Below are 18184 nucleotides of genomic sequence, written 5' to 3'. Positions count from 1 at the left end.
TTTTTCTTTCCCCGTTGACGGAAGTTTTGAGTACGTCGAGGTTCTGATAGAGTGAAGAGTTAGCAGCACTAAGGGCAGCCATGAACTTGAAGGCACTAAAGAAGCCGGAATTGTTGAGGTTGGCCAAAGAGTTGGGCCTCCAAATTGCCGAATCAAAGAGAAAGCCGGAGATCATTGAGGTGATCAAAGTGATCGGGGCAGACGACGATGAACTGAAGGAATGCCTAGAGAGCATTACGGAGGAGGAGGAAGAGCGTAAGCGCCTAGAAGAAAAGGAAGGGCGCGAGCGGGCAGCACGTTAGGCCAAAGAAGAGCGCGACCTCGAAATGAAGCGCCTAGAGATTGAGCTCCTGAAAGCTCAAAATGCTGAAAGACCTAGCACAGAGGCACGTGAAATCGAGCGCAGAATGACAGACTTGATGGCACCCTACGCAGTAGGAGGGGACATAGGTCTTTTTCTGGTACAGTTTGAGAGCACGTGTGAGAAGGCAAAATTCGCGAGAAACACGTGGCCGCAACGCTTGCTTACGTTACTGCCACGTGAGGTAGCTGATATCATTGCCCGCACGTGGAAAGCTGAAGCAGAAGTCTTCGATGAAGTCAAAGCGAATCTGCTTAAAAAGTATAGATTATCAGCAGAAACATTCAGGCGAAAATTCAGGGAGGTCGAGAAGGCCAAAAGTGAGTCATACTCAGATTTTGCATACACTTTGGAGGTAAACATGAAAGAATGGCTGAGAGAAGAGGGTGCACTCGGCGACGCCGAAAAGACAATGCAGTGGGTTGCTTTAGAACAGTTCTACCGACGGCTGCCAGAAACCATCATGTATTGGGTTCAGGATAGGCCAGGCGTAGGCACTATCTCGAGAGCGGCCGATCTCGCTGAGGAGTACGTAACTCGCCGTGCGGACGAAGGCAACGAAGCTCCTAAGAGGGAGATGAATAAATACAGACCCGACAAGCCACAGCGATGGTCAAAGTCGAGTCGGTATAAAACAATGGAAAGCTCAGATTCGGTGAAAACTAGAGACGGGGACAGCAAAGGGAAGGAGGAGTCGCCCAAACGGAGGGCAGCAAGGCAAGAAAAAAACTTTCGAGTCAAAGAAACCAATAGTTTGCTACAACTGCCAGCAAACGGGGCATATCTCCGTGGGATGCAAAAATCCCAAACTAGCGTTGACGTCACCAACTAGTAACGTAGGAAATCTTAACTTGCTAGAACCGTACATTCGAGACCTCGTGGTAAACGGCAAACGGTTAGAGTGCTTCGCGACTCGGCAGCCACAATGGACGTAGTGCACCCGTCGTACGTAGAGGAAGGCCAATTCACAGGGGAATGTGCTTCGATAAGGCAAGCCGTAGAGGCCTCCAGTGTTTGTCTCCCTGTGGCCAAGATTCGTATCGAAGGACCTTTTGGGGTACTGGACACTGAAGCTGCCATCTCGGCACATCTCCCGCCGCAGTATCCGTATTTGTTTTCTAACAAATCAGAGGATTTGCTAGGACGCTAGGGAACCGGATTTAGTGACGGAACAGTGCAAGCCCTAACACGTTCCAAGGCAAGGGAGCTCATGGCCAAGGCAGTGTATGAATGTCCAGTGGTGAAGGAAACAGGTTTGACGGAGGATTCGTCAACCAGCACCAAACAGGACAGCCCTATAGGGGATAATGCGGAAAGTGCACCAGCTAAGGAAAAGGTCAGGAAAGCAGCGGAGCCTGCTGAATGTCTCGCGAGGCAGAATGCAGAAAGTTATTGAACGTAAGCCCTGCCACAATGATCGCCGAGCAGGAAATGCGTAAGGCACAAAGCAATGCTGAGCATCACTATGACAGGACGGCTCGCACGCGACGCTTTGAAGTTGGGGAAAAGGTAATGATTTTGAAACCCTCGTTGAATAACCAACCTGAGGAGATGCCTGTCGACTTTCCAGAGTTAACAGCAGTGACGGAGGTAAAAGACATTCACGAGACCATTGACAAGTTAGTAGAACAGGCGGAGTTGAATCCCAATCAAAGGGCCGAACTGAGGGAACACGTGTTTGAATTTAAAGACGTATTTTCAGACACCCGGGAGGACCACTGCGATCGTTCACGATATCGAGTTAGCCTCATCGGACCCAGTTCGTTCGAAAGCTTATCGCGTTTCCCCTCGTCAGCGTGAAGTCATGGCCGCTGAAATAAACAAGATGTTAGAGCTAGGTGTAATCGAGCCAGGAGATAGTGATTATACCTCACCTCCTATCTTAGTTGAGGTCCCAGGAAAAGAGCCGCGGCCATGTATCGACTACCGCAGGCTCAATTTAATCACGAAGGACCAGACTTATCGAATACCGCATATCGAGTAAAGGCTTGAAAAGGTTAGCAGCGCTAATTTCATTTTTACGCTCGATTTAGTCAGAGGGTATTGGCAGGTTCCGTTGACCGAGAGGGCAAGCAGGCTTGCAGCGTTTATTTCCCCGATGGGAACCTTTCGTCCGAAAGTCTTGAGTTTTGGATTGAAGAATTCGTCATATTGCTTCTCTAGCCTTATGGACCAGGTGCTACGAGGAATGGGGGACTTTGCACTTCCCTATCTCGATGACATAGCTATCTTTTCTTCATCATGGGCGGACCATATGCAACACCTGCGAACCGTGTTGTGTCGTCTACGAAAGGCCAACTTAACTGTTAAGGCTCCCGAATGCCAATTAGGGCGCGCGGAGGTAGCTTATCTAGGTCATGAAATAGGGCAAGGTCATCGTCGGCCTTCCGAGGTTAAACTGACCGCAATAGACAACTTCCCGCAACCACGCACCAAGCGGGACATCAGACCATTCCTTGGCTTGGCAGGTTATTACCAAAGATATATCCCGCGGTATTCCGAGATAGCGAGTCCTTTAATGGATGCTCTCAGAAAAACACAACCACAAACGGTAAAGTGGGATGACGGAAAAGAAAAGGCTTTTAGTATGCTGAAGGACGCACTAACGAGTCAGCCAGTGTTGAACGCGCCCGACTACTCTAAGCCATTCATTCTTCAGTGTGATGCCAGCGACAGGGCCATGGGGGTGGTGCTCTGTCAAAAGAGAGATGACGAGAACGAACACCCTGTACTGTACGCCAGTAGAAAGCTTCCAGTTCGTGAGGGAGCATACAGTGCATCAGAAAAAGAATGCGCCTGCGTAGTATGGGCGGTGCAGAAGCTAGCTTCCTATATCGATGGTTCAAGATTCACCATTGAGACTGACCACTGTCCCCTCACGTGGCTGCAGTCCATGTCTACGAAAAACGGTCGTCTTTTGCGCTGGAGCTTGGCTCTTCAACAGTACAGCTTCGATATTCGCTACAAGAAGGGTAAGCTTAACGGCAATGCCGACGGTTTGAGTCGGTGCCCCTAGAGTAACGAAAGCCTCGTGCTCACCTGGGTTTCCGTGGCATTTGTACGTTCGTTCGTACGTTTTTCCGAAGTGTGACCGATTGTTAGTTGATTTTAATAACCACATCTTAACACTTTCAAGAAATGGCTGTTTTTAGTGTTCAGGGGAAAGGGACGCGCGTAAGGAATGGGAAAGGTGTAGCGGGTTTTCTTTTTTTTAAAGCCTGGTGTGTCTTGGAGGAGGGTGGCCTTGTGCTCACTGCTTTGTGGTTTTGGGTCCGGCACTCTTCTGGGGTGATTGCTTGCCCACGCAGGAGATGAAAAGTTGCGAGACCTGCTTGCAAGACCAATTTCACCGGACCGGACCAGGGAGAAAAGTCACAAGAGCGGCCACGGGGACTGATGACAACTCCCAGGAATCTACCAGCTACGAACTAAAGGTTCGTCACCTCTAAGGGGAATTCTGCTACTGAAACGCCGATCCCTCGCACAGCGGCTGCTGGCGCCTACGCGTCGGGATCTTCCTCCCCCGCCGGAGGTGCTGTTAGGGTTGGCGTCTGGCACCACGTGCGGAAAGTAATTTCATCCGATCATCTTCGTCGGAATGAGGCGTGACTTCTCTTGCGATGGTTGGCGTCCCGCACCACGTGCAGACAGAACTTTCTCTCACCCAACTTTCTTCCGTCAGGCCTCGTCAAAATGAAGAGTGACTTCCTAATTCGCCATGACCATTTCGAGTGTCTGCCCGTCTGGCGGAATCCCCGCAGTGTACAGGCATCTTCTGTGTGTGTGTGTGCGCGTGTGCGTGTGCGTGCGCGCGCGTGATTGTGTGTGTGTGTGTGTGTGTGTGTGTGTGTGTGTGTGTGTGTGTGTGTGTGTGTGTGTGTGTGTGTGTGTGTGTGTGTGTGTGTGTGTGCGCGCGCGTGCATGCGTGCGAGTTTGGAGAGACCCTTTCCTCGAACAAACTACAGGAGAACTTCCACGAACCCGCAACGCGCAGAAGAGACAGACAGGCGTCTAAAATTCCAGGAGGCGGGACGACCTCCACCTTGCAGCAGACTCGGTATAACCAGAGGAGGAGGGGCCCTTTTTCTGTGCCGGTCACGTGACGTCGACGGAACCAAGATACCGCCGACGATTGTAGAGAGCCTATTTAAGGGGCTCTGAAATGTACTTTTGATCACTTCATGCTCTTCTCATTTTCTTTCATCTACCTTTGAATAAACCGTGCAAGTTTCGCACTAGAAATCGTCTCGCCCTTGCTTGGTCGCCATGGTCTACCGGATGCCTGCAGCCCGCCGACAACGCCATGCTACCCAATAGGTAACGTCGCTCGAGCTTCGATAGGCAGGCGCCGCTACAACTCGGCAGCAGTACGATACGCTACCCTGGAGTACGCAACAGTGTGTAACACTGGCGTCAGTGCAATATTACACGCAGTAAGCAGCCTTCAGAGAAATTCTGCCTTGTTACATTCACTCGGCATGCAATGAAGCGTTACTCTGTAAGTGTCAATGGGCAAGCAATTGCAAACGCATGGAGACACCACTTTTTAGGGGTAATTGTCAACCGCGGCCTATCATAGAGCCCGCATGTTTCATACCTAAAGAGGAGGTTAGCGACAATAATACATCTCCTCAAATTTCTCGGTGGAAAGTTATGGGGCACATCGGTGCAGTCAATGCTTCAGCTTTATAACACCTTGTTCCTCAGTTTAGCAAGATACAGCCTCCCCGGTGCTTGGTGACTCCTGCAAAACGAACCTGCGTGTACTACAGGGACTACAAGCTCAAGCCCTGAGGATGTGTCTTTGTCTTCCAAAGTGTGCGTCTTCAGTGGCCACAATCGTCATAGCTCTAGATCCCCAATATCAACGTACTTGGCAGCCGATGCTCTCAGGGCGCATATTCGGCACGTTGCCCGACTACCTTCTCACCGTCTTGCTGCTTTATCCGCATAAAAGCCACACACAACTTTCAGTCGTATAATTGTTGCCAATCGTACCTCGTTGCCATCGAACTACATGCCTGCAGGAAGACCATCCTCACATTTATGGTGCCTGCGCAAACCTGAAATACACATCACCATCCCAGGAATCACGAAGACATGCCATCGTTAGCCCTGAAGCAGGCCACTTTAGGACCTTTACATGAGGTGCAGAGCAGCCGTGTACAGGTCTACATCGATGGCTCAACCACACCTGCAAGTTCAGCTGCCGCTGTGGTGATACCAGCAAGATCCGTCAAAATACGGCTAAAAACGTCGCATGCACAATCAACGACCGCTGCTGAACTGGTAGTCCTGCATGCGGCTCTTTATTTCATTCAGGAGGAACCACCCCATGCATGGTCAATCATCTGGGATTCCAAGGCAGCGCTACAGAGTGTACTCTCAGCACAGAGCCACATTTGATTCAGGAGGAACCACTCTATGCATGGTCAATAGTCTGTGATTCCAAGGCAGCCCTACAGAGCGTGCTTTCAGCATTGCGCCATGGATCACATGAGCAGCTCGTCGCAGAGATCAGAGAAGTCCACCATCGCATAGTTGACGAAGGACACGTAATAACATGTCAGTGGTCGCCCAGTCACTATGGCTTACATGGCAGTGATCGAGCAGACGCAGCTGCCCAATCTGCCCATGATGGCGTCAACTGTGTTGTCATTCCTCTTTCGAGAGCCGACAAAACGAAAAAACTTCCGGCACTTGCGCGTGACCTAACATTAGCTCGATGGAATTCATCCGAGTTCACAAGTGCACGCCTTCATACCCTGGACCCTAATTTACAGTTCCGTATTACGCCCGACCTTCCACGACGTAACTGTACCCTTGTAGTCCGTCTATGGATTGGAGTAGCATTTCCAAAGGCGTACTTCTTTCTTATCGGAATGGCCAACAGGCCACTTTGTGACTTCTCCGGGTGCAATGAAAGAATCGCGCAACTTCTTTGTGAGGATAGGATAGGATAGGAATAAACTTTATTTGTCCAGCAGTTGATGTTGGTGCCCGGGGCTAGGCTGCCAGTGGACCATCGCCCGAGGAAGATCTTTCGAGATCCTCGGCAACGGCCCTGGCCCGCTGGACGGCCCACTCCTGGTCTTCGGGTGCCTCGCTGAGGAGGGCGGCTTGCCATCTCTCAGCGAGGCGCCCCGCTTCAGAGGGTTCCGCTGTTGTATTCCCCCTGCCTCTTTGTCCTTGTTCCACGTGGCGTTGGCATTCCCAAAGCACATGGGCCATATCAGCCCGTTCGTGCTCGCACCACGGGCAGCCGGGCGACGGGTGCAGCGCGGGCCACAGGCGGTGCAGGTGGTAGGGGTTGGTGAAAGTGCCCGTCTGCAACCGTCTCAGGTCGACCGCCTGGGACCTGTCTAGACGCCCGTGGGGTTCTGGATATTTTCTTCTTTCTTTCCGATAGTGACCAATCACCTCTCTGTACGTTGCCGGAAACTCCCTGACATCGCAGTCGGCGTCCGCGTGATCCCCAGCTCCGTCCGCCGCGATTTGTGTTGTATTGGTAACAACAGCGGCCGCGGCAGACGGGGTGGCAGCCGCCGTCGCCGTCACTCCTCCGCTGGGGTCCCGCACAACAACGGCAGCGGCTGCCCTCTGGGTGACCACGTCGCGGCGGGTAAGCTGCCTCGCGACGAGGTGGGCGCGCTCGTTGTGGTTGGGTGGAGTGTCGTTGCGTCTTCGGCCGTTAGCAATGTTGGTGTCATAGTTGCTGTTACTGCCAAGCTCCCCGACGTGCGCAGGGAACCACTTGAGGGACTTGTTTGTAATGGTGCCGGATCCGAAGTCCCCGGCCCGGGCGTTGAGCATACGCGCCACATCCGCGGACACCCAACCTTTGATGTAATTCCGAATCGCTGATTTGGAGTCGCTGATAATCAGGCTATCCTCTGCACCTCCGTGGAGTACCGCGAGGGCTATGGCCATCTCTTCCGCTGCTTCGGCCGACGGCAGCCTTGTGAGTGCCCTCGTGTCAACCCGCAAAGAGCAGTTCTTTCAGCCACCCTGGACAGCGTGTGTGTGTGTGTGTGTACACTTTCGCACGCACGCACGCACGCACACACTCACGCACGCACACACTCACGCACGCACACACACACACAGGTGCAATGGTCTGGAGCCGACGTCAGAGGGGCTTCGTAGGAACCAAAGCCGACCCGGGTAGCGCGGCCAGGTAGCACATTGTCTTGCGTCTTGGTCGGCGCGTGGGAAGAAGCCTTCGTTAGCGTTCCCGCGGCAACTCCCCCACTCATAGCAGAAGAGGGCGGCGTTGTCGTTTTGCGCACAAAGCCTGCTTCGTCGAACTCCTTCAGTCACAAGGGCGACGAGGCTAGAGCGTAACGGTGGCGGTTTCAGCACAAAGCCTGCTTCGTCGAACGCATCCTAGCTGAAGCGACGGAGAGTGGAGGATGCGCGTATTGTTCCCGACACAAAGTCGACTTAGTCACGCCGTGGCTAGAGGTTGGCGGCGGAATTCCAAGATGAGATTGCCACCGCTGGCGTAAATGGCTGGCAAACTTGCACTGCAGCTGGTCGTTCTTAACAACGTACACAACGAGATAAACGCTATTCTAAAAGTCTCATATATCCTTGTTCTTCTTGCCTGATTGATTTCGTATAAAGGGTGTCCCAGCTAAGGGGAGCCAAGGTATTTAAATGGAGTGTGCGTGTGTGTGCGTGTGTGTGTGTGTGCGTGCGTTCGTGTGCGTGCGTGTGCGTGCATGTGCGTGTGTGTGTGTGTGCGTGTGTGCGTGTGTGTGCGTGTGTGCGTGTGTGCGTGCGTGTGCGTGTGTGTGCGTGTGTGCGCGTGTGTGTGTGTGTGTGTGTGCGTGCGTGCGTGCGTGCGTGCGTGCGCGCGCGCGCGTGCGTGTGTTGTTTTTCATTTTTTTACCCTTTTCTCTCTCTCACCTATCGCATCCCTTTGCCCTTCCCCCTGTACAGGGTAGCCAGCCAGAGATAATCTCTGGTTAACCACTCTGTCTTTCCTTTGCATTTTCTCTTTCTCTCTTTCTCTCTCTCTCTCTATCTCTCTCTCTATCTCTCTCTCTCTCTTTCTCTCTCTGTCTCTCTCTCTATGCAGTATCAGTTCAAAGAAACATACGCAGCTACATGTGCAGAAATCTGCTGCCGACAAAAACTGAGCATTTATTGCGTAGGTGACACGCCCCGGGCGTAAAGTGGGGAGAGGCAATTATTCTGTCCTCCTCTCTGCTTGCTACCTTTCAGAACTTGCTGCTAGCTTTGCTTAAATTGTTGCACCTTGATGTTGGTTTATAGATACTCTGAAGGCACACTCACACTTCTTTTCCGTCAATGCAGAAGGCCTCTCAAAATTCACGTGCATACTGGTCCTGGCTTGAGTATCTTGCACTGATTAAACAAGGCCTCATACTGCAGACATAAGAAAGAATAGGGTAGTGATAAAATGTAAAAGAAGACGTAGTGTTTATTTCAGCTAAACGCCTGTTAGGGAAAAAGGTTCAATTCCTGAAAATCCCCCATTCTTATTAGTGTATTAGTTTTTATTTATTTATTTATTTATTTATTTATTTATTTATTTATTTATTTATTTATTTATTTATTTCAAGTGCCCTCATGGCCCTGCGGGCATTAGTGAGGGGAGTGGAACAAGACATACAATAACACTGATAACAAGAAATGGAAATACATTCATGGGTCACAGCATTACATATAGCTCACTGCACTGAGTTTTACAGATTTCACAGATTTCAGCAATTGTGCACATCCATGAAAATTAAACAAGAAAAGAAAACAAGAACCAACAAGGCAAACTACCCGCCGTGGTTGCTCAGTGGCTATGGTGTTGGGCTGCTGAGCACGAGGTCGCGGGATCGAATCCCGGCGGCCGCATTTCGATGGGGGCGAAATGCGAAAACACCCGTGTACTTAGATTTAGGTGCATGATAAAGAAGCCCAGGTGGTCGAAATTTCCGGAGTCCTCCACTACGGCGTGCCTCATAATCAGAAAGTGGTTTTGGCACGTAAAACCCCATAATTTAATTTTTTAACAAGGCAAACTGGAAATCAGCAACGCAGAGTTCATGAGGCACCCCGAAACGAAGGGCACACATGTCATGAACAAGAAATGCAGACACTTTACGTTTTTTTTTTTTTTTTTAATGCTCGAGATCGTCGGCGAGTGCCACATCTGCTGGCAAGTGATTCCACTCGGATGACACAGTTGGAATGAAAGAATTTAAGCGAGTGGTAGTGTGACAAGGTGGAACGCCCACTTTGCGTGGATGTTCAATGCACGATGAAACATAGGTGGGTGGAAGGAGCAAAGCGTTTTTCAAAACAGGATTCAGATTGTAGATCTTGAAAAAAAGACAGACTCGTGAAATTTTTCTGCGCAATGAAAGTAATGGTAGCGACAAAGTGTTTTTCATTAGTATGACACTTGATGTGCGGTCATAGTTGTGGAGGATAAAACAAGCGGCACGGTTCTGAACAGCTTCCAACACCCATATAAGTGACTTAGCTTGAGGGTCCCATATCGACGCGGCGTATTAAAGCTTTGAACGAACCAGTGTTTTATAAAGGAGTTTGACTGAAATGGGTGCATTAGAAAAGTTTCTTTTTATGTAAGCAAGCATGCGGTTCGCGTTTCCAGTAATGTAGGTGATATGCTGGTTCCAGGATAAATTTGAAGTCAGATGTACACCGAGGTATTTATACGAGGTAACCAGGGCTAACGAAACATTGTTGATGCTGTAAGGCTGGTCGCGAGACACCTTGACTTGAAAAGCGCGTGGATTTGCATTTTGATGCGTTTAAAAACATTTTCCATTTAGTACACCAGTCAGTAACGCAGTTAAGATCTGCTTGCAATAAGTGGACATCATTAGTGTTTTTAATTTCACAGTATAGTATGCAATCATCTGCAAAGAGTTTGATAGGAGATTTTATATTGTTAGGCAGATAATTAATGTACACAAGGAATAACAAAGGTCTGAATACCGATCCTTGTGGTACCCCAGACGTAACCGGCATTGAAGATGACTGAAGACCGTTAACGTGGACAAACTGCGAGCGATTAGATAAAAAACGAATCCGTGCTAGAACATTCGGGTCGATATGAAGATGAGCAAGCTTATGCAACAGCAGACTATGGAACACTTTATCGAAAGCCCTGCAAAAAATCTAAGAAGATGACGTCGACCTCTGAACCTTCATTAAGAATGGAATAAATTTCATTGCTGAAAGATAATAACTGTGTTTCACTGGAAAACTGTTACCTGAAACCATGTTGTGTAGGCGTGATAAACGAAAATGATTCAAGAAAACCAGATAATTGGGAAAATATTATATGCTCCATGATTTTACAGGAAATGGAAGTTAATGATATGGGACGATAATTGAAGGGTGAATGCCTGTGGCCAGATTTATGGAGTGGAATCACTTTAGCCAGTGTCCATTCGTGCGGTATATCTCCTGTTTCAAGCGATTGCTCACATATCTTCGGTAAAAATTGCGGAGTACACTTTAGGATTCTTCATGACTTTGGTGTTAATGTTATCAGGCCAGCAAGAAGAGGAGATTTTCAAATTGTTAATTATGTTGATAATTCCGTCATAACTAAACCTGACAGGGTCCATTGGAAAGCTTATGCTACAACCATAGTCTATAATATCAGTAATGTCAGTTACGGGACTTGAAAAAGCTGCACTAAAGGTCTCATTAAGGGTCTCAGCGAAGTCAGTGCCTGAAATAGGGTATGACTAAGGGTCAACGAGGGATATAAGTGACTGCTCTCGTTTATTGACACTACTCCAATGTTTTTTTTTTTATTGCTCGTTAGAAACGTTGGCAACGTCACATTAAAGTAGTAGTGATTCGATTCCATAAGAAAGAGGACCTAAGGGGACCTTCCTAATCCATAAGAAAGGGGACGCCAAAGACTTGAAAAATTATAGACCGATCAGCTCACTGTCCATTGCCTACAAAGTATTTACTAAGATAATTGCAAATAGAATCAGGAACACCTTAGACTTCCGTCAACCAAAGGACCAGGCAGCATTCCGTAAAGGCTACTCAACAATAGGCCACATTCACACTGTCAATCAGGTGTGCGGAATATAACCAACCCTTATATAAAACTTTCATTGATTACGAGAAAGCGTTTGATTCAGTCGAAACCTCAGCAGTCATGGAGGCATTAAGGAATCAGGGTGTAGACGAGCCGTATGTAAATATACTGAAAGATATCTATAGCGGCTCCACAGCCACCGTAGTCCTCCATGAAGAAAGCAACAAAATCCCAATAAAGAAAGCCGTCGGGCAGGGAGATACGATCTCTCATATGCTATTCACAGCGTGTTTACAGGAAGTATTCAGAGACGTGGATTGGGAAGAATTGGGGATAAGAGTTAATGGAGAATACCTTAGTAACTTGCGATTCGCTGGTGGTATTGCCTTGCTTAGTAACTCAGGGGAGCAACTGCAATGCATGCTCACTGACCTGGAGAGGCAAAGCAGAAGGGTAAGTCTAAAAATTAATATGCAGAAAACTAAAGTAATGTTTAACAGTCTCGGAAGAGAACAGCAGTTTACGATAGGTAGCGCGGCACTGGAAGTGGTAAGAGAATACATCTACTTAGAACAGGTAGTGATTGCGGATCCGGATCATGAGATTGAAATATTCAGAAGAATAAGAATGGGCTGGGGTGCGTTTGGCAGGCATTCTCAGATCATGAACAGCAGCTTACCATTATCCCTCAAGAGAAAAGTGTATAACAGCTGTGTCTTACCAAGACTCACATACGGGGCAGAAACCTGGAGGCTTACGAAAAGGGTTCGACTTAAATTGAGGACGACGCAACGAGCTATGGAAAGAATAATGATAGGTGTAACATCAAGGGTTAAGAAAAGAGCAGATTGGTTGAGGGAACAAACGCGAGTTAATGACATCTTAGTTGAAATCAAGAAAACGAAATGGGCATGGGTAGGACATGTAATGAGGAGGGAGGATAACCGATGGTCATTAAGGGTTACGGACTGCATTCCAAGGAAAGGGAAGCGTAGCAGGGGACGGTGGAAAGTTAGGTGGGCGGATGAGATTAAGAAGCTTGCAGGGACAACATGGCCACAATTAGTGCTTGACTGGGGTAGTTGGAGAAATACGGTAGAGGCCTTTGTCCTGCAATGGGCGTAACCAGGATTATTATTATTATTATTATTATTATTATTATTATTATTATTATTATTATTATTATTATTATTATTATTATTATTATTATTATTATTATTCGATTCCTTCAAAGACTTCTTGTAACTGTTAACAGTTTTTGGAGTGCTGACCAGTGCTCACGCTTTCCAGAAGACTCAGCTTTGCGGAAAAGCCTCCTTTTTTGTTTGCCAGACGTTTTAATGAGCTGTTGTACCATGGATAGTGGCAGTTAGTTAAAAGCGTTTTTCGAGGAATATACAAGTCGACCGATTCGCAAAGCTAATTTCTGAAAAGTTGCCAATTGGTATTTACGGATTTTTCGTTGATGTTTGCCAGAAATTTGTCAAGGAAATCTTCAAGTGTTTTATTGATTGCAGTGTAATTTCCTTTAGCATAATCACACATTACTTTTATATTGTTATGCGACGTTCGAGCAGGGAAGTTCAACATGATATGTAATAAAGAATGATCACTTATACCTGATAAATAGGTAATATTGGAAACAGCATCAGGGGCCGTTGTTAGCAACAAGTCTAATAAATTGGATGTTGAAGATGTGACTTTCGTAGGCTGCGTTATTACCTGAGTTAAACAAAAATCGGAACAAAGATTTACAAAATTAGACGATTCTGACGAGTTGATAGTGGTATACGAAACGCTAGACCAGGTAATATTAGGGAAATTAAAATCACTAAATAAAAAAACAGGAAGATTTGGAAATTTAAGAATAATCGAACATTCTTTCACATACGTGTAAAGGGGTTATTTCTAAACACAAGAAGAAACGCTTAAGCGTGCAAATTTCCTTCGTCTGTAGGGTTAATGTAAAGGGCCGTTTACACATACTACTCGTGCCTGCAGAGCTTTGCGCAACAAATATAGACATCTACATAGTTCTCTGCACCACTGTGAGCAACACGCACGATTGAGCTCAGGAAAATGCGTGAGCAGCTTCCTTTCTTCAATGCCTTATAGCATTAGGAGTGTCAAAATGAAAAAAAAAAAGTGTATGTGTGTGAAGTGCGGAAAGCCGGTCACGTGGTCAAGGTAGAGAGGGAATGGGAGAGCTTCTAATATCGTATATGCGTGCGTGCGTGCGTGCGTGCGTGCGTGCGTGCGTGCGTGCGTGCATAAATGCGTGCGTGCGCGCGCGTGTGTTCGCAGGGTTCTCTTTCTTTTTTTTATCTGCACCAAATTTTTAAAACTCGCCTGTGGCCCTTAGCACACTTCTAAACTTTGATCTAAATTACTAGATGAAGCGGCCATTAATTCTACGAGAAATCGAAATGCGTAAATCAATAGTTACGATAATTATACGGATTAGCTTTTGAGTAATTACTTATTAATAACTAATTTCAATCTAAGAATAGTAGCGCGTGAGTTCGCAAGGCATATCTAATTAGGACGTATTCTCAGGACTCCAGTTATTAATTTTCAAAACGTCCGACGAAATGCATTGGTGTTTCAGTTACTTTTGCGCTTAAATGGATAAAACGGCGTTTTATCATAAATGTAAGCATAACAAGAGTACATTTCTGCCGCAACTTTGACGGCACCTATCTCGAAACCAGTTCGTTCCTAGTCAATATGCCTTGCAATCTCACTAGCTTCGTAGATTATACTACGCGCCGTAAAATAATTAAAAAGGATATTACGGTAAGTATGCTAATAATTCAATTAAGCATTTTGATTTCTCATAGAAGTAATGGCCACCTCATCGAGTATTTTAGATCAAGGGTTACAATTGCGCTATTTTCCATAGACAATTTTTTTTATTTGTTGCAGCTGAAAGAGAACAGCCTATGTATATCTATGCATTGAAACTGACGGTGGTCTGCTGCGGACCACCGTCAGTTGCACTTCGCTCCTCGAAGAGGCAGGACGAGTCGAGTGAGCTCCGGAACAACAATTTGCAATGTTCTGAACGCAGTTTAAATACCGCCATGTATCCGGAATCTCGAATAAGTGCCCCGTAATGCTGTCGCATTTCTCTCACATTTACCGTTAAACCGGCACTGAGTTTTTTTCTTGCTCTCATACTTGATTCTTAGAGCAGTACAGACACTCAAGACCCTCAAATCCACAGCCCACAACATAGTCCAAATGATACGTCGCGTGACGTATTGAAAAATGGGAATGTGAGATGATGATGTGTGGTGTTTTGTGGCGGGAATGTGAGAGGACGATACCCTAAGGCTCGTACAGGCCTTAGTGGTTAGTCGAATCACGTATGGCTTACCGTACCAAATCCTGAAGAGGGAGGAGGAAAAGCAGGCTAACACAATAATCCGAACCGCTTTCAAAGCTGCTCTGACCCTGCCTAAATGTACTTCAACGGAGCGCATGTTAGCTTTGGGAGTGCACAGTACTTTCGACGAACTGAGGCAAGCCACCCTGATGCGACAGAGGGAGCGCCTAAGCTTCACAAAAACTGGTAGGGCAATATTGGCTAGACTCAATATCCCAGCATACCCCACTTATCTCACAGAGCAGGCCGTACCTCTCCCTCCTTCGATGAGATCCAAAATTACAGTAGCCCCCATTCCAAAGAATATGCATCCCGAGTACAACAAAGAAAGGCGCAAAGCACGCGCACAACACATTCAATCAGTGTACTCTAATAACCATAGGTACAACACGTACTACACGGATGCAGCTCTGTATGCAGAGGCGACCGGGCAGCGCTACCAAAGGAGGTACGCCCTGGCAGTCGTGAACGCGATCAGCCAACAGCAAATTACCGCGTCGGCCACGGCGGGATCCCCCACCTCGGCCGAAATATTAGCAGTGGCGATCGCACTCGCTCACGCGGAGCGTTCGCAAAGGGACTCGGTCGTGGTCACGGACTCCCAGGAGACATGTCGCATGTTTCTCAAGGGGCACGTGACTGCGGCTAGCCTCGCGATAATCCACAAATCCTTCAACCACCATCACCGCCAACTCTGGTGCCCGGGCCACGCGGGGGTACAGGGGAACAAAAAGGCTAACGCGTTAGCTCGAGGGTTCACTAACCGAGCGACGGCGTCCTCTTCTAACCCCAACCACCCGCACTATCCCTCACAAAATTCTACCAATTTAAATGCCAAAGACATCCTTTTGCTCATCAGCGCGGAGTCCGCAGAAAATACCCGCCGCCTCACCTACAACTTAGCGGGGAAGAGGCCGCCGATTGGCGTAAAATACAAACCGGGGTATTCCCCCATTTAAAATTGCTAAACGCCATGTATCCCACTCGTCATAGGGCCAACTGTCCTTGGTGTGGTGGCATACCTACCCTAATACATATAACCTGGGAGTGTACTAAGCACCCTCATAGGCCAAATACCGGTGACACAATGGAGCAGTGGGAGGCACAGCTCGCCTGCTCCGACCTGGCAGGACAAAAGTCCTTAATTAGCCAGGTCAGGCAGGCGGCAGAGGCCAGTGGGGCCCTGAACTGAGAGGCTCCGACCACCCCTCCTTCAAATCTTTTCTATTACAATAAAGTTTCTATCTATCTACAATGCTTTCTAGGAATTCTGAGAGAAGATTTTATATTCTGCCACACCCGAAGCTCTCGAAAGAGGGCGCGATAACTTAGTTACAGATATCTACAAACCAACACTTTCCCACACGGAACGAAGTAACACCTGATTTGCCACACACTTGATGAATACGACTGCAAATTCTGACACACGACAAACACTTCGCACCACAGGGCATGCGAATGCGACCGAAACACCGACATCACCCCGCCCCACACAAGAGTAGTGGGATACGCAAATCACCAGCCTCAACCCTGATGACCAGCGTGAGCTATTGAACAGGGCACGGCGGGCGGGCAGGTCACATGGATTCTAAGATTTAGCAGGCCCCCCGCAAAGAAAGCGAGCAAATAACTTTGTCTGCTCTCATCATCATCATCTCATACTTGAGCACCGCGAAGAGACATGACCAAGGCGTGCGCCGCACCGAATTATTCGTGCAGATGCCGTCATGTTTTCTGTCATTTATTTCACGTGACAACAAACAATCACTGCTATTTTTGGACCTGGTAGTTACTTTCTTAGTGGCACCTAAATACCTAGGTACATCAAGCGTTCTATGTGTTTGTTTGCTTTTGTATTTTTCTTTCATGGCGCCAACGAGCGAAGCAGCTTAAACTGAAAGGGATGTTGGTGCTAACGAACTAATGCCTTCTATGTTTTCTTACACAGCCAGAGGCACCAGCTGCCTCACAGGAGCCGCTTACCACGGAGTATGCGTGTCCAAAACAAGCCTTGATAACTGTATCTCAAGAGAGCCCACCAGCGACTGCCCGCTTAGCCAAGTATGCTGCCGAAATTAAAGCAAGCGGAGCGCAGCGAATCGGCCGTCATTCACCGACCAGATTAAAGGAAGGTTGCACGGCACACGCCAAGCTACACAGATCTAATTGTTTTTCATTAGTGCAAAAGCAGCGGGTGCATCGATGAACAGAAAGAAAACGCTTAGTGCACTCATCCTTCAAGCCGTAGTACTTGCAGGCTTCAAAGCATTATTGTAGCTTAGCACATAGGTAATTATTTAAACATTCTTCCATACCATGGGCGGTATTCTGACCAACTTTTCGTTTTTCTTTATGCAGACTCTTGCACAAACGTACTGACGTCGGTGTTACATACATTAAGCAATGAAGGATAAAATGAACACTTTAATGACGGCACCAGAAAAGCTCTTCATTTTCGCATTTGGTGGAACTTGTCAGAAAGAAAAAAATATTGATAAGAAGCGATATTAATTTTTAGTTCAGAAATAATTGTTACGGAGATTACGGAATTTAGAAGCGTTATGATCAGACAGATGTAATCTGAAGGTAATTCTATAATCGGATAGCTCGCAGCAGGGCCGATGGGTTAGAAGCATCTGTATTTCCGTAAATACGCGCGGCGCTGATGTCACAGTGTAAACTGCGTGATGACCGATTGGAGGGTTTAAAATGAACATATACTACTACTGTGAACAAGTTTGTGATATAATGATAATATGACAGTGTCACATCAGACGGTTAATGGCTGAAGTGATGGATGCAGTATAGTTTGTGTTACACGTGATTGAAAACTGTAATTACCTGAAATAAATCTACTGGCCCTGCTTTGAATAGCCTCCAGCGTATCGAATAAATAATGATAATGAGGACACCACATGACACAAGCGAATCCAAGTTCAGGAAGAACTTAAGGTAAGTATGCTTGCTTACCGTATATTAGAAAGAGATCTACGTAGGTTACGGCGTAAGTCGCCGAATGACCTGAAAGCATTAGCACAGATAGAGATTACATGTGAGGACCAAGAAATATTAGAGCATAGGCTAACGCATAGGTACTTATATTCAGTAGTTTTAGACACCATGTTGTTACCAATTTCATGCATATAGTTAGAATTATCATGTTTACGACTACGTGTGACAACTTATCAATTCATTGCATTTCAGGTATATAACCAAATTTTACACCAACTACTAGTACGTTCAGTGTACTTACCAAAAGCTTGATGGCCATTAGAATTGTTAATTGTACAGTATATAATGTAATCATCAACAAAAATGACAGTACAAGACGATATGTTACTGGTCAAGTCGTCAATATATATGAAGAAGAGCAAAGGGCTAA

General features: G+C 47.2%; 1 long non-coding RNA gene across 2 annotated transcripts in view; it reads left to right on the top strand.

Moving 5' to 3' along the window:
* LOC135897981 (uncharacterized) overlaps positions 1-17673 on the top strand; it is a 72158-nt gene extending 54485 nt beyond the window's left edge. For both annotated transcript variants that reach the window (XR_010563224.1, XR_010563225.2), the window contains exon 4: positions 16751-17673. This is a non-coding gene — a long non-coding RNA (uncharacterized lncRNA). The remainder of the gene's footprint in view (positions 1-16750) is intronic.
* The last annotated feature ends 511 nt before the right edge of the window (positions 17674-18184 follow it).

Source organism: Dermacentor albipictus, chromosome 1 (genome assembly GCF_038994185.2).
Source record: "Dermacentor albipictus isolate Rhodes 1998 colony chromosome 1, USDA_Dalb.pri_finalv2, whole genome shotgun sequence".
In the NCBI taxonomy this organism is placed as follows: Eukaryota; Metazoa; Arthropoda; class Arachnida; order Ixodida; family Ixodidae; genus Dermacentor; species Dermacentor albipictus.
Note: the sequence above shows the minus strand (reverse complement) of the source record. Positions and strands in the feature narration are given on the sequence as shown.